Source organism: Ursus arctos, unplaced genomic scaffold (genome assembly GCF_023065955.2).
Source record: "Ursus arctos isolate Adak ecotype North America unplaced genomic scaffold, UrsArc2.0 scaffold_12, whole genome shotgun sequence".
Taxonomy (NCBI): Eukaryota; Metazoa; Chordata; class Mammalia; order Carnivora; family Ursidae; genus Ursus; species Ursus arctos.
Window position 1 is genome coordinate 9,003,520 of NW_026622786.1, and position 13,006 is coordinate 9,016,525.

The window sequence follows — 13,006 nt, forward strand, 5'->3', positions numbered from 1 at the left end:
CTATTTTCATACCAAACCTGGTTTCCTGGTGGGCACACAAATTGTTGCCTGCTAAAATAGCAACTCTGGCAAAAATGTCTCCAATCTGCTTAGATGTGCATCAAATTAAGAGCTAGCTTTGCAGTTAAACCAACTGACCGTTTCTAATGAGCTGGAAACAAAACTCCCTTTAAAGCCACCAGCCGTCCGCCCAGAATCATCAGTGCAGCTAGAAACATGGGGCCCTAAGGCAGAGCTTCCTCCTATGTGTGGCTCATTTCAACCCTCCCCCGCTCCCCTTTACTCCTTCCTCTCTCCCAGCCCCTGCAGTCCAGGACCACTGCCTCTATGCGTGCACACATGCATTCAGGCCCAGGCCTGGGGCTGTGGTCCCTGCCCTCAGGGAGCCACCCTCAAGCAGAGCAAACAGACACAACTCCCTCTGTTTCCTTTGCACTGTCCATGCTCTCCCTCTTCCCCGCTGTGCTTTTTCCTAATCAAGACCAGAGTCACAGGACCAATTTCCACGGCTACTAGCAAGAGAATTTGATAGCAATGTCACAAATTCAAATGCCTCTGGGGACCAGGCAGATAATAATAAAAATCTTCGGTATTTTATCAAACATGACACGCTGCCTCTAAGCCTTCGTGCTTGCTGTTCCATCAGCCTGCACACGTTTCCCTGCAGAGATCCACATGGCTTACTCCTTGCCTCCCTAGAGTCTTTTCTGGAAGGTCATCTTCTCAGGGAGTCCTTCCTGGCTATCCTGTTTAGATTGCCCCTCAGGACTCTCTACCCCTCTTCCCTGCTTTACCTTCCCCTATAGCATTTATCACTACTACACAAACTACTTTTGGGTTTGTGAGCTGTCTCACCGTGCCCCCCATAGGGAAGAGATTAGTCTGTTTTGTTCTCTGATGTATCCCCGACCCCAAGACAACTTGGCCCATGGTAGATACCCAATAAATACCCATCGTACCCCCAATGCCAGGCCCTGTAGGAAACATTAAACCTTCATTTAACCCCTCGCAGCAAACCTCCGAGATAGGTACCGTTTGTGATGCTGGCGATGATGAGGATGCGTGAACTCCGAAGAAGCCGGAGTTCAGAGAGATTAAGTTACACAGCTAGCTAGGGGCAGATCCGGAGCTCAGGCCAGGCAGTGCAGCCATATCCGTGCTCCTAACACACTCTGTACAACCTGACAGGGGCTCGTGGGAACCGTGACAACTGGGAAATGCTTACCCTGCCGAGAGCACTCTTTCCTTAAAAAAAAAAAAAAAGTCCTGTTCTGGGCCAAAAAAAAGAGTCTGTTGGACGCTTTTAGCCCTCAGGTCACCAGTGAGATGAGGCCTAGACTTAAACTAGGAATAGTAGACAAAAATAGGCTTTTATTGGGTTGGGAGGGAAGAGAGATTTAAAGAAAGATTGCCCGAGCAGAGCTGGGCACGGACGAATCCGCAGGTGCTTTCTGCTTGGCTGCAGGCCCTTGGGTGAGAAGATCCGTGCTAAGGGCGGGTGCAGGGAGAGCTGTGTGAGCAGTCACCTTCTCGGGCCCGGTCGGACCCTTCCTGGAGTGCTGATCCCAAGGGCCACCCAGATGACAGGCAGTGGATTGTCACAGGGTTGGTCTCCTGGACAACAGCAGCCTCACAGAGGAAGAGCCAAGCCACAAAGCCATGGACACGTGGATCATCTTAGCACGGCCATGGAATTAAGGTAGCTCCCTCCACGTCCTCCTGGACATTTCAAAATGGTTTCTTTAGCAGTCAGGCAGCCTATGGCTATGATACCAACACACCCGGCTTGCTTCAGACCCCAGCCACCTCACGCCAGGGTGTCGGGTTCAGGGGATCCGGGGATTAAAACGCCAGCCAAAGCTTTCAGAAATGCCTTCACACAATAATACTCCGAAGCCACAAGTATTTGTTGAGTACCATAGACCACAGGAGTGTCATGACCCAGCTGGTGGGGAAGATAAAGAGAACTTTTTCTCCTTTGTGAGGCCACACTGATCGAGTAATAACTGGCCCGATCTCTCTGCATGACTACAAATGGCTGGAAGTTGCCCATCTCTTAGCACTCACTCAGCAAACGTTGGTTGAGCCCCTAGTGGTGTGTGCAGTGTACCGCGGAGGGGCTCGGATGGGAATGAGACAGGTGTATCCCCAACAGTGAGATAAGCAATGTATCAGATGGGCAGGCTGAGTGTGTAAGAATGAAGAAGAGGCACCACACCCTGTCTGGGACATGTTGTTTCTTGGCGGGAGAAAGAAGCAACTCAGAACCACGCTGGGTGGGTTTTTGTTGGAGGCAGAGATTTTCCGACGGGTTGCCAGGCAGGCAGACGGGGCAGGTGGTTCCTCGAAGGCCGGCAGGACTAGGAACCGTCACAGTGTCCAGATGGGGTGGGCTGCCCATGGGGCAGGGAGCAGCCTAGAGCCCAAAAACACCCAAGCAGAGTCCAGTTCCCTCCACTTGGGCGGAGGTAGGAGTCCTGCGTGGGGCAAACTCAAAGTTCCATCATTCCATGGAACAGAACTTGCCTTTGTCAACCATTGCGTCTCCCTGAGCCTCTGTGAGTGGATGCCAGCAGCTTCTCTGTGTACAGTGGTTAAGCTCTTGCTTGGTCCCTAAAGCCGGACATACCTCGGTTCAGATCCTGGCTCTGCCACTCACTGGCTGTGCAAAGCTCACACAATTTGCTGACTCCTCCGGGGTCTTTGTCTCCTTGTCAATAAATTGGAGGGTGTCTAACTCAGAGAAGTATTGGCAGGATGACAGGAGAACGGGAAAGTATAAAACTACACATACTGTTTTAGCACAGAGTATTCGAGCAGATTTGCCATTAAGAAAAGATATGGAAAAGTGCTTTGCAAACTCTCGAGATCAATGCCAATTCATGATTACAGCTTTTGTTACCGATACGCTAGCTCCCAGAGAGAGAGATTTTTGTTGCATTTGTCCACAGCTGCACCTCCAGAGACCAGGACGGTGCCTGGCCAGCAGCAGGCGTTCAGGAGTATTTGTGGCCCCAATGAATGAATGCCCCCAGCCCAGAAGCAAGCATCGGTTGAGAACTCAGCAGGCAGAAATGAGACGTAGGATTGGAAGCTGCTGCCCCATCGGAGCACCCCCTCCCGGGACAAGCCTGCCAGCCCCAGCTCCAAAGCATGGAAACGCAGCCCTGGCTGCCTCTCTGCTCCGTCTCAAGCCCCGGCGCCTGCTCCAGCCCAGCTGCAGGCCCATCCCCGCTCCGTCCACGCGGGTTCCAGTCACCACCCCCATGCGGGGGCTATTTTGGATCTGAGGGTGTCAGAAGCATAAAAGGATCAGTCTTGGGAGTTGTGGCTGAGACACGGGCAGAGAGTGCTGGCTTCTCTCCCCACGTCTCAACTGGAGCCTGAAATAGCCGTGAGGCTAAAGACAACCTCAGAATAGCTTTTGGCTTTACCGCAACTTCAGGCTAGAGCACGACACATGCCCAGGAGGGGCCAAATAGGCAGCTCATGGCGTGGGAAAGTCCTTTGGGGGGTGGGGGTGGGTGAAAATCATGATACAAAATCCAGGCTTGTCCTTGTTTGGGGAAGAGTGACAGCATGTCCAGCAACTCCAGGGGTGCAGCCAGTGGCTGGTGAATGGTGTGGTGAGGTCACAGAGCCACCAGCCCCACCATAGCTGGGGGCGCTTCGCACTGGGGACCCTGGAGCGGGAGCTTCTGAACATCCAGGAAGGTACTGTCAGAAGAATTCAACTCACCAGGTGTGCCCTGCCTCATGCTTCTTAGGGACTTCATCCTATTTTCTCATCACAGGTCTGAACAAAAGGCACTACCCTTCCCATTTTACAGATGAGCTGAGGTTCCCGGGCATTAAGAAATTTGGCTTCAGTCATAAGCGGTAGAACTGGGATTTGAATGCTGGTCTGTGTGATTTCAAAGTACATTTTAGCTGGAGCTGCCCAAGGGGGTAGGATTCTGGCCTCTTGAGAGGGGACGGAGTGGTGAAGAGGACAGGGTTCCACTCTCAGGTGTTTGAGGACCACTTTGCTGAAGTCCTCTCGGGAATGCTCCAGACACCCCCAGGGTCCCAGCCTATGCTTTAATATGGACAGAGATGGAACTGGAGAATCCTGAGCCTACTGGTGTAGGCTTGCCCTCTCTTGCATCTCTGGGAGGGGGGAGGTGCAGGGAGCTGGCGTCCGGAAGGACAGCAGAGGAAGCCAGGAGGCCACCCCCCACCCCAGGGTGCGCACCACTTGCTGCTACTGTGCCACGTTTCAACACTAATCATGGTAACCTCAAGAGTGACTGTGGCAGGCAAGGGAGGAGGGGTCATGTGAGAAAAAGAGCTCAGACCGAACGACGACCTCGGTCATCCAGGCCGCCATTCCTATCCTTTTGCCCAAGTCCCTCAATCCAGCTAACATGCTGACCCCCTCTGCTGCTGTCCTCTGTCCCCTTACCTCTCTGAGGCAGAGACCCTGCCTCTCTTGAACCACGCTGGAAAGGTGCAGACCCTAGGGAAGGTGTGGTGAAGGAGAGCACCACGAGGGGGCAGTGTGGAGCAAAACCCCATCTGCCATTGCACCAAGGGCTTGTTCCTGTCTCAAAGCCTGGAACCAAACAGCCAACAGGGGCCACATTCCAGAGGGGTCCAGAGCTTGGGGTGGAGGATCTTCACCTTCACTATATTCATTGCTGTGGTGAGTTAAAGTAGGAGTGCATTCTGAAATATCGGACGCCACCTTGTAACCGAGGACCGTGCGCCTCAGGACTGCCCTTGACATTTGGCAATAAGTGGCAACACTTTAATTGGCAAAAACAAACCAAGTGAAGGACAGAGGCCGATGCAACGTGGACATACTGTGCCTGCTCATCGAGTGTTTGCAGTCACTCCAACAGAGCGGACGGGGGTGCAGTAGAGGGCAAGCCAGATGCCCAAGAGCCTGAGCCGTGGCCCTCGCTTCCCGAGAGGCAAGCAGCTTTCAACAAGACCACCTCCTCCATTGTGTGGGACTTCTTAAACTTTACTTGTTGCGTCCTTTTTATGATGTTTAATCTGTATATTTACTTTGGCTTTAGGCCTGTATGATTTAGCAGTTTATACCTAGTTTTATATGGGCACATATTTAAGTAACATAAAAAAATAATTTAAGTCAACACCAGTAGCCTGTGACCATTTTTTCTTGTAACTTCTGTTACGAACATAAGCTTCAGCCTGCGTGAGGCGTTCACGGCACTTAGAGTCAGGGAAGGCGGAATAGAAGGCCGGGGTGTGAAGGACAAGGATGTACCCTCCTCAGAAGCAGAAGGAATGCCTTCCCATCTGGGTTTGGCCACTTTGTAGTTGCCACCTCACTTCTCTGGGCCATGGCTTCCTTGACATGCTGACTTCTACTTCTAAAGTCCTGGCTGCTTGGTGAACTTCTCGTCATCCAGCAACCCCTTAGCTGTTCCCCCAAGCTGGAGGGCCAGGGGCTGCTGGGGGTGGCTGGAGGGGGCAAGGTGAGCCAACGGGACATGGCCTCAGGCTGCACAGACCTGCCTGACATGTTGGCCTGATGGCCCCCATCACCCTCCCCCCAGTAAGCCGTTGGTCACTTTGCTGTGAGTCATTAGTAGGGGTCAGGGGCAATTAAGCACCTGTCTATGGCAAGACCTTACTGGAAAGAGACCACGCTGGCTTGGACTGTCCTTTCCCATCAGCACACCCAGCATACATAGGTCTATCGGACGTCCTGGATTCCATAGACCTTTCAGGGATAAAAATAAAGCCAACGCCATCTGGCAAAGAAAATTTCTGAAATCCCGGGGCCTCATCTCTTTAGGACCAGGTTTCCTCTGCTGCTGGTAAGATGGATGGTTGTCCCCTTCTTCCGGCTCAGGTTTATCATCAACATCAGTAATAATCACCATTTAAAAATAGGTCTTTACAGGGGGCGCCTGGGTGGCTCAGTCGTTAAGCATCTGCCTTTGGCTCAGGGCGTGATCCCGGAGTTATGGGATCGAGCCCCACATCAGGCTCCTCCACTGGGAGCCTGCTTCTTCCTCTCCCATTTCCCCTGCTTGTGTTCCCTTTCTCGCTGGCTGTCTCTCTCTCTCTGTCAAATGAATAAATAAAATCTTTAAAAAAATAGGTCTTTACAGCTTATAAAAGCTGCTCACATGTATTATCTCATTTGGTAATAGAATAAAGAACTCTGGGAGAAAGAACCCACCGAAGTTAGTAACTATGTCTGAAAATACAGTTATAAAGTAGACACTGGAGGCCAAAATGCAGATGTTTGGACCCAAGACCCTGTTCTTTCCACCACCAGTGCTGTTTTCACTTGCACGGTATACAGGGAAATTGTGCAGCTGTCCCTGCGTTCGGGACACTTACGATCCCAGATGTTCAGGTATCAGCTTCCTAAGATAACCATAACGTACTGGGACACACCTTAGAGTCACTCAGAACATTCATGCCTAGATGCCTGGTGTGGTTTTGACCCAAGAGAATAAAGCTGGAGTGCTTTGGGCACAAAGATTCCCTGTTCTGTTGAAATATCCTTCTCTTGCTCATCACTGACCAAGTTCCTTGAACAGAAGATATGCATTCCCCTTCTTCCCTAGGAGCTCAGTCCTTTCCTGAGAGGACAGGGTGGAGTGGGGAGAGGGGTGCATTAGGAAAGAGGGAGGTGCTCTTACTAAAGAGAAAGGGTGGGCAGAGTCACATCCACAGTCCCCCAAACCGCCGCCTCCTTTCCGAGGCTCCTCACGGCACAGTTTGGGCACAGTTTGAGAATCACCTGGCAGGATCATTTGCCAGCCAGGCTCCAGGGAGACTGAGATGAATAGCACTCAGGCCCTCCCTGCCAGCGCTGAGCTCTCAGATCCTATCAACTCAGGGCGACACAGGTCATGACAGAGGGTGCCTGGGTGCTGCCCGAGCAGAGGAGAGCGTTCTGCCCTAGCTGGGGACAGGCAGGCCTGGAGCAGAGGAAGCTTCTAAGAAGGGATGGTAAAACCAAAATGAAAAATGTATAAATAAAAAGAATCTATTGATGTGTAAAGCCCATTCATGAGATCACTGCTGAAACCGTCTCCATCTCTGGAGGGCGACCAGTATGCTAAGGGTCCAGAAGCCAGGCCATGTACAGACAGGCAGGTGGTGCCGGTGCTAGCCTGGCTTCCTCCCAACCAGACCTGAGTCTGTGCTTCTCCCGGGGCGTCCAGTCACCTCTGCGCTCCCCAGATCAAGCAGTGGTCAGCACGGCCCTCAGGAAGCCCACCCATGTCCTAGATGTCCCCGTAGAGAAGGGGCAGCAGAATACCCCTGAGCCCCCCAAGACCAGAGCCCACTCCTGCCCTGATCCTTGATCAAAGGCGCCGGCCTTCGAGAGCTTGGCCGGGGCCAGACAGTCTGGACATTAGCCCGCTGCCCCGAGCTCTGCTGGACCCGTGCCCTGGTCCCCGGGGGCCATGGAATGTGTCTGTGTTTGTCCTCTTGTAGTCAGTTTTTCTCCACCATGAGATTCCACCTCTCCCAGACATCAGGCTCTCCCCTCCTTCTCCCTCACGCCTCTTTTCTCAGTCTGTCTTCCTGCGTCTCTATGCTTCTCTTTACCTCCCCCTCTCACTTCAGAATCCCTCCAAAATCTACAATATTTAATGACATCGAGAAGCATCACAGTATACTGTGAAGCAAAAAACAAAAACAAAACAAAAACATCTAAAACCTAACAAGAAAAAAGGCAGCTTATGAAAAAGTGTATGCCATATAATTCCATATTTATTTGTAAAATGAGATCACTGGGAGGGGGCACTTTTTCCTACCTCACTTCAGAAAAGAAAGAAAGAAAGAGAGAAAGAGAGAAAGAAAGAAAGGGAAGAAGGAAGGGAGGAAGGAAGGAAGGAAGAAAGGAAGGAAACCACAGAGCAGCTAATAGAGGCCAAACTATGAGCATTTGGGGATGCAGCTGGTTCAGGTAGGGACACGAATGGGAGGAGGAGGAGAGGTCAGCCCAGCACATTCTGTGGGATTCAGCATGCATCCAAGTCCCCTTCTTCCTGGGGCAGGCTCAGGTGGAGGTGGAGAGGGCCAGTGGGGTGCCCACATCCATCCCCCTCCTTGGGAAGAAACTCCAGGGCAGCTGGTTAACCCTTTATTATCTGGATGCCAGATGCCTGGTCTGTGCAGACACGTGCAAACCAGGGTGTCCAGACGCTCACAGTCTCTGTCTGTGACATCAGGAGGGTGGGTGCTTCACTCCCTTCCAGCTCTGGCATCTGGCTTTAGGGTTCCACCGCAAGCTTTCTACCTCCGTCCATGGGTTCTCGAGGGATCCACGGATGTACTCAGAGGGGAGCAGTGCAGACACACTTGCCAACGCAGTTTTCCAGGACAATGATCCGCAGGTTTTGTGGGATTAAGGAATGTGGTCCAAAGCCTTCAAATTATTAAGAACCACCATTCCCAAAGTTGAAGAACTAGGCTGTTTCGTCCGGAGACTTGCAGTCATATATTTGAAAGGCAGTCATGTGAAGGAAGGCAAAAACTGCCTGCCTTCCCAGGAAGGAGCTTGAACCAGTGATGAAGTTCCAGTGATGAACCAGGGAGGCCAATTTCAGCTCACGGTAAGGATCGACGATCTGAGTGATGTGAAAATCAGACAGACTATTGCCCCGAACAGGGAGCTCCTGGTCACTGAAGTGTTCAGGCGGGGGCCGTCCATGGGGCTGGAGCACAACACAGACCCATGGCCTCCTGGGTCCAGTGCAGCTCTAACCTGGACGGACTGAAGGAAGGCGTGGCTTTGGGTGCCCTCTCAGATAGAAAAGTGGGGAAACTGATAGTACACGGTATGTTAACTCACTGGAATTTAAATTAAAGCTTAAAAAGAGAAGTGGGGGCACAGAAGCTGAGCTGTGCCTTTGGTTGTAGGGAGAGCCCTGGGTGTGGGGACCATCCGAGCTAATATCGTATTGGCTTTGTCCATGTCCCTGGGTGGGAGAGGACATCTTCAACAGAGCTGTAGAAGCTCAGAGCGCCGGCCTTCGAGAGCTTGGCTGGGGCCGGACAGTCTGGACATTAGCCTGCTGCCCCAAGCTCTGCTGGACCCGCGCCCTGGTCCCCGGGGGCCACGGACTATGTCTGTGCTTGTCCTCTTGTAGTCAGTTTTTCTCCACCGGCATTTGACACCTCAGGTCACCTCGACAGCTGGCTTATAGTCAATGATTACTGACGCCGCTTATGTATCTTGACTGCAAATTGGAGCACATATTTTCTGTTGAGTTAATATTCACTGCAAATATTTTTATTCCACAGACATTTGGTTCCTATGGATCTGTGTCTTGAAGGAGGGATGTTGGACCCGAAGAGACATCATACTTCAAAGGGAAGGGGAACAGTCATGGACTTCAATTCCTTAAAAAAAAAAATGAGAGCAGTTGTGGATGAAACAATGGTTTTGGAGCGGCCTAATCAGAATTACCACAAAACTATCCCTTGTTGCATAGGGGCAAACATGAACTCTTATCCTGGTTTTCCTTATTTGTGGAGTTGCCACACCCTCGCTGGCCACCTGGAGGGAGCTGGCAGATTTCCAACAGGCAGATTTGGGGGTGGGGGGGAGCCCAGAGCCCCGCTGGGCAGAGCAGAGGGCACCCCAGCCACTCCGCTTTGCTCGGGGCTCCTCAAGAGCATCCCAGCTGGCCGAGTGGTCCCGATGTTCAAGTCCTCAACCCAGCCCTTTCTGCTGGACTCCTGCTGGGCTGAGCCTTCATGGGCCACGTGCGAGGAAACCCAAAACTAGGGAACTGGAACCTGGCCAAAAGGAGCCACCATGGAGTGTGGAAAAGAGAGGGCCCCTGTGGTAGGTGCCAGTGCCCGCCATTAGCCCCTGCCTATCCTTGGGAGGGGAAGCAGGGGGCCTGCCTCCCAATGGGATGGAGTGGTGGGTGCTGTTCCAGCACAAAGAGGGACAGAATCTTCTGTTCCTTTCCTTTCCTTCCTTTCCTTTCCTTTCCTTTCCCTTTCTTTTCTTTCGTGTTCTTTTCGTCCTCCTCCTCCTCTTCCTCCTCCTCCTCCTTCTTCTTTTTGAAAAAAATGTTTCATTTGGGGGCGCCTGGTGGCTCAGTCAGTTACGCGTCTGCCTTCAGCTCAGGTCATGATCTCGGGGTCCTGGATCAAGTCCCACATGGGGCTCCCTGCTCGACAGGGAGTCTGCTTCTCTCGCTATCCCTCTACTGCTTCCCCTGCTTGTGCTCTCTCTCTCTCTCTCAAATAAATAAATAAAATCTTTTTAAGAAAAGTTTATTTATATTTTCTTTAAAACATGTTCTTTATTATTATTTTAAAATTTAATGAAGTGTAGTTGAAGCCCTTCTGAAAAGTGTGCCTGAGAAGGTAGCGGGCCAGTCAGGGAGATGTGGGCCTGAAGAGGGAGGAACCCAGGAAGAGGTAAAGGCAGGGAGGAATTATCAGCTTCCTCTTCTTGTCTTGGCGGGATCTCAGAGCCTCACACAATCTCTGTTCCCTTGGAGAACTGCAGCCCGCGGAAGGGGAACCCTGACCTCGGCCATGGGGCTGACCAACGTCCATCTGTCCCAGATCTGGCAGATGGTGGTTTCAGCGTTTGGTTCTTTTTTTTTTTATAAAGATTTTATTTATTTATTTGACACAGAGAGAGACACAGCGAGAGAGGGAACACAAGCAGGGGGAGTGGGAGAGGAAGAAGCAGGCTTCCCGCTGAGCAAGGAGCCAGATGGGGGGCTGATCCCAGAACACTGGGATCACGCCCTGAGCAGAAAGCAGAGGCTTAACGACTGAGCCACCCAGGTGCCCCTTCAGTGTTTTGGTTCTTAATAACTGTGGGGTGAGGGGCATGGGGCAGGCACCTGTGTTACCCTGGTTTGGGTGCTGAGCGTCAGGGCTGTCAGATGCTGGCTCAAGGTCACACTGCTCATAAAGAGGCACATTCAGAGTTTGAAATTGGACCTCCTAACTCTGAAGTCTAATCTTTTTCCCAAATTCACGTCACCTTGCCCCACACTCCCCAGAAGCCTGATGTGCACCCTGTTCATGAAAGAGGTCACAGTTTACAAACTGCATTGTAAATCCTGATGTGCTTTTGTGAGATGTGTTGTTGATAACCTCTGTACAACAAATGAGCTCATGAAGCACAGAGAGGCTAAATAACTGGGTCAGAGTCACACAGCAAAGCCGGGGTTTAGTTCAAATGTGTTCGTGTGTTCTCGAGGATCCCGAGGTGTTCTTAGGGGTTAAGGGTTTAACCAGCTTCTGCCTCTGTCTTGCTTTATGTGACCCAGCTCTTTGCTTAGGGGAGAAGCATCTTATTTCTGGAAGGTAAAAAGGAAAGCAAACATAGAGTGACATCTGGGAGGCCGGGAAAGGATCCCACCATGGAAAGGAAGGTCCTGAGAACTCACAGTCATGGGCAACTGTCTATCCCTGGATGCTCCGGGAAGGCATAGAAATGATTGTCCAGCCCCAGTGTGGGACCCAAAGTGAAAATCTTGAAATATTTTCCTTTTCTTTAAGGACAAGACAAGCCTATCAGACCCCTCAGCTTTATAAAGAAAGCAGGTAAACAGCTACTTTTACTATTTTTTTTTTAAAGTGGGAACCAAACAGTCTTAATAAAGCAAAAGGGATTCCCTAAAGGAACCCAAAGGGAGGTGACTCAGGACCTTACATCCGTGGCTGTGGATTCAGAGTCCAAAGGTATGGGCTGCGTGACCTTGGACAAGTCACTTAACCTCTTGAGCTCCAAAGCCCTCCACCATAGACTGTGTCCTCTTCAGGGAGTGATGGTGATGAGCATAGGACACACTATTCCAGGGTTAAGTGTGGTGAGCACGTTGGTCACGCCATGATCACAGCCTTTTGCACATGGTGGTATAATTTCTCACTTACTTCACCGAGTCTCCCGCTCAGCCCCCCCACCTGTCACAATGTGGTGCTCAATGCATGTTTTTTGAATGAATGAATCCATGAATGAGTTGATAAATCTGAAAAGCACAATGCAGACCTTGGCATTATTATTATTGTTTAAACACAGATCTACACGTGAATCTCAAGGCAAAGAAACACATTTTTCAAGCTTCTGGTCACAGCCAGAAGTTAATATTATGCAATATTCAAGAGGCGGTCAGAAGTGACACGAAGTATTTAACACCCTTTGACCCTACAGAGGTTTGGTTTCTCCTCAAGCGTGTCCCCAGTCTCCGTGTCACCGGGTCCTCCAGACGCTCCAGACAGATCCCAAGAGTGTGGGCTGCTGAGATCCTGGGGCTCGCTGGAACCTTACAATCCCTACCTCTCCGCTCACAGACGGGGAGACTGAGGCCCGGGAAGCAGGAGTTCTTTGCACTAGGCCCCCCCGGCCACCCAGTCAGCAAGCCACCACGAGAGCTCAGGGGGCTGCTGGCACACCCAGAGCTCTCCCCGCCACGCCGTGCTTCCGACAGAGCATGAGGCAGTGAGCATGGGCACCGGAAGCCCAGGATTGCCATGGAGCCGAAGTTTGGCTCCAAAATCAGGGGGATTATGCAGATGATCCAGTGGCATGCAGAATTCAGATTAATTCAGGAAACATTCACTGAGCCTCTGTCATGGGCCGGGCGCTGGGTTTCTAAGGTAAAATATGAGGGATTCGTAATTTCTTGCTGGGGCCAGACCACTTGCGATTGGACACCCCATAGTCTACGGTCTGTGTCCTCTTTCCTTTTTGAGAGAGGGACCTGAGCAGCTCTTTCCTCCAGCCGGCACACCAGCTGGCCCGGTCCTCCCTCTGTCATGGGGGCTTCCTGCTCTGGTCTCCAGACCTCATGCTTGAGGAGTCACTCTTCCCTCCCTGCGACTGTCCCAACTGTCCCCCCTCCCCTTCTGCTTTGGCAGCAGTGTCCAGGGCTTTCTCCTGCCCCCCCCCCACCCAGGGACAACTATGGAGGAGAAGGCCATAACCCTGTGACCCTGGGGACAGAGCCAGCCCCTGCCCTTCCCTGCTGCCTGTCAGCTGCCC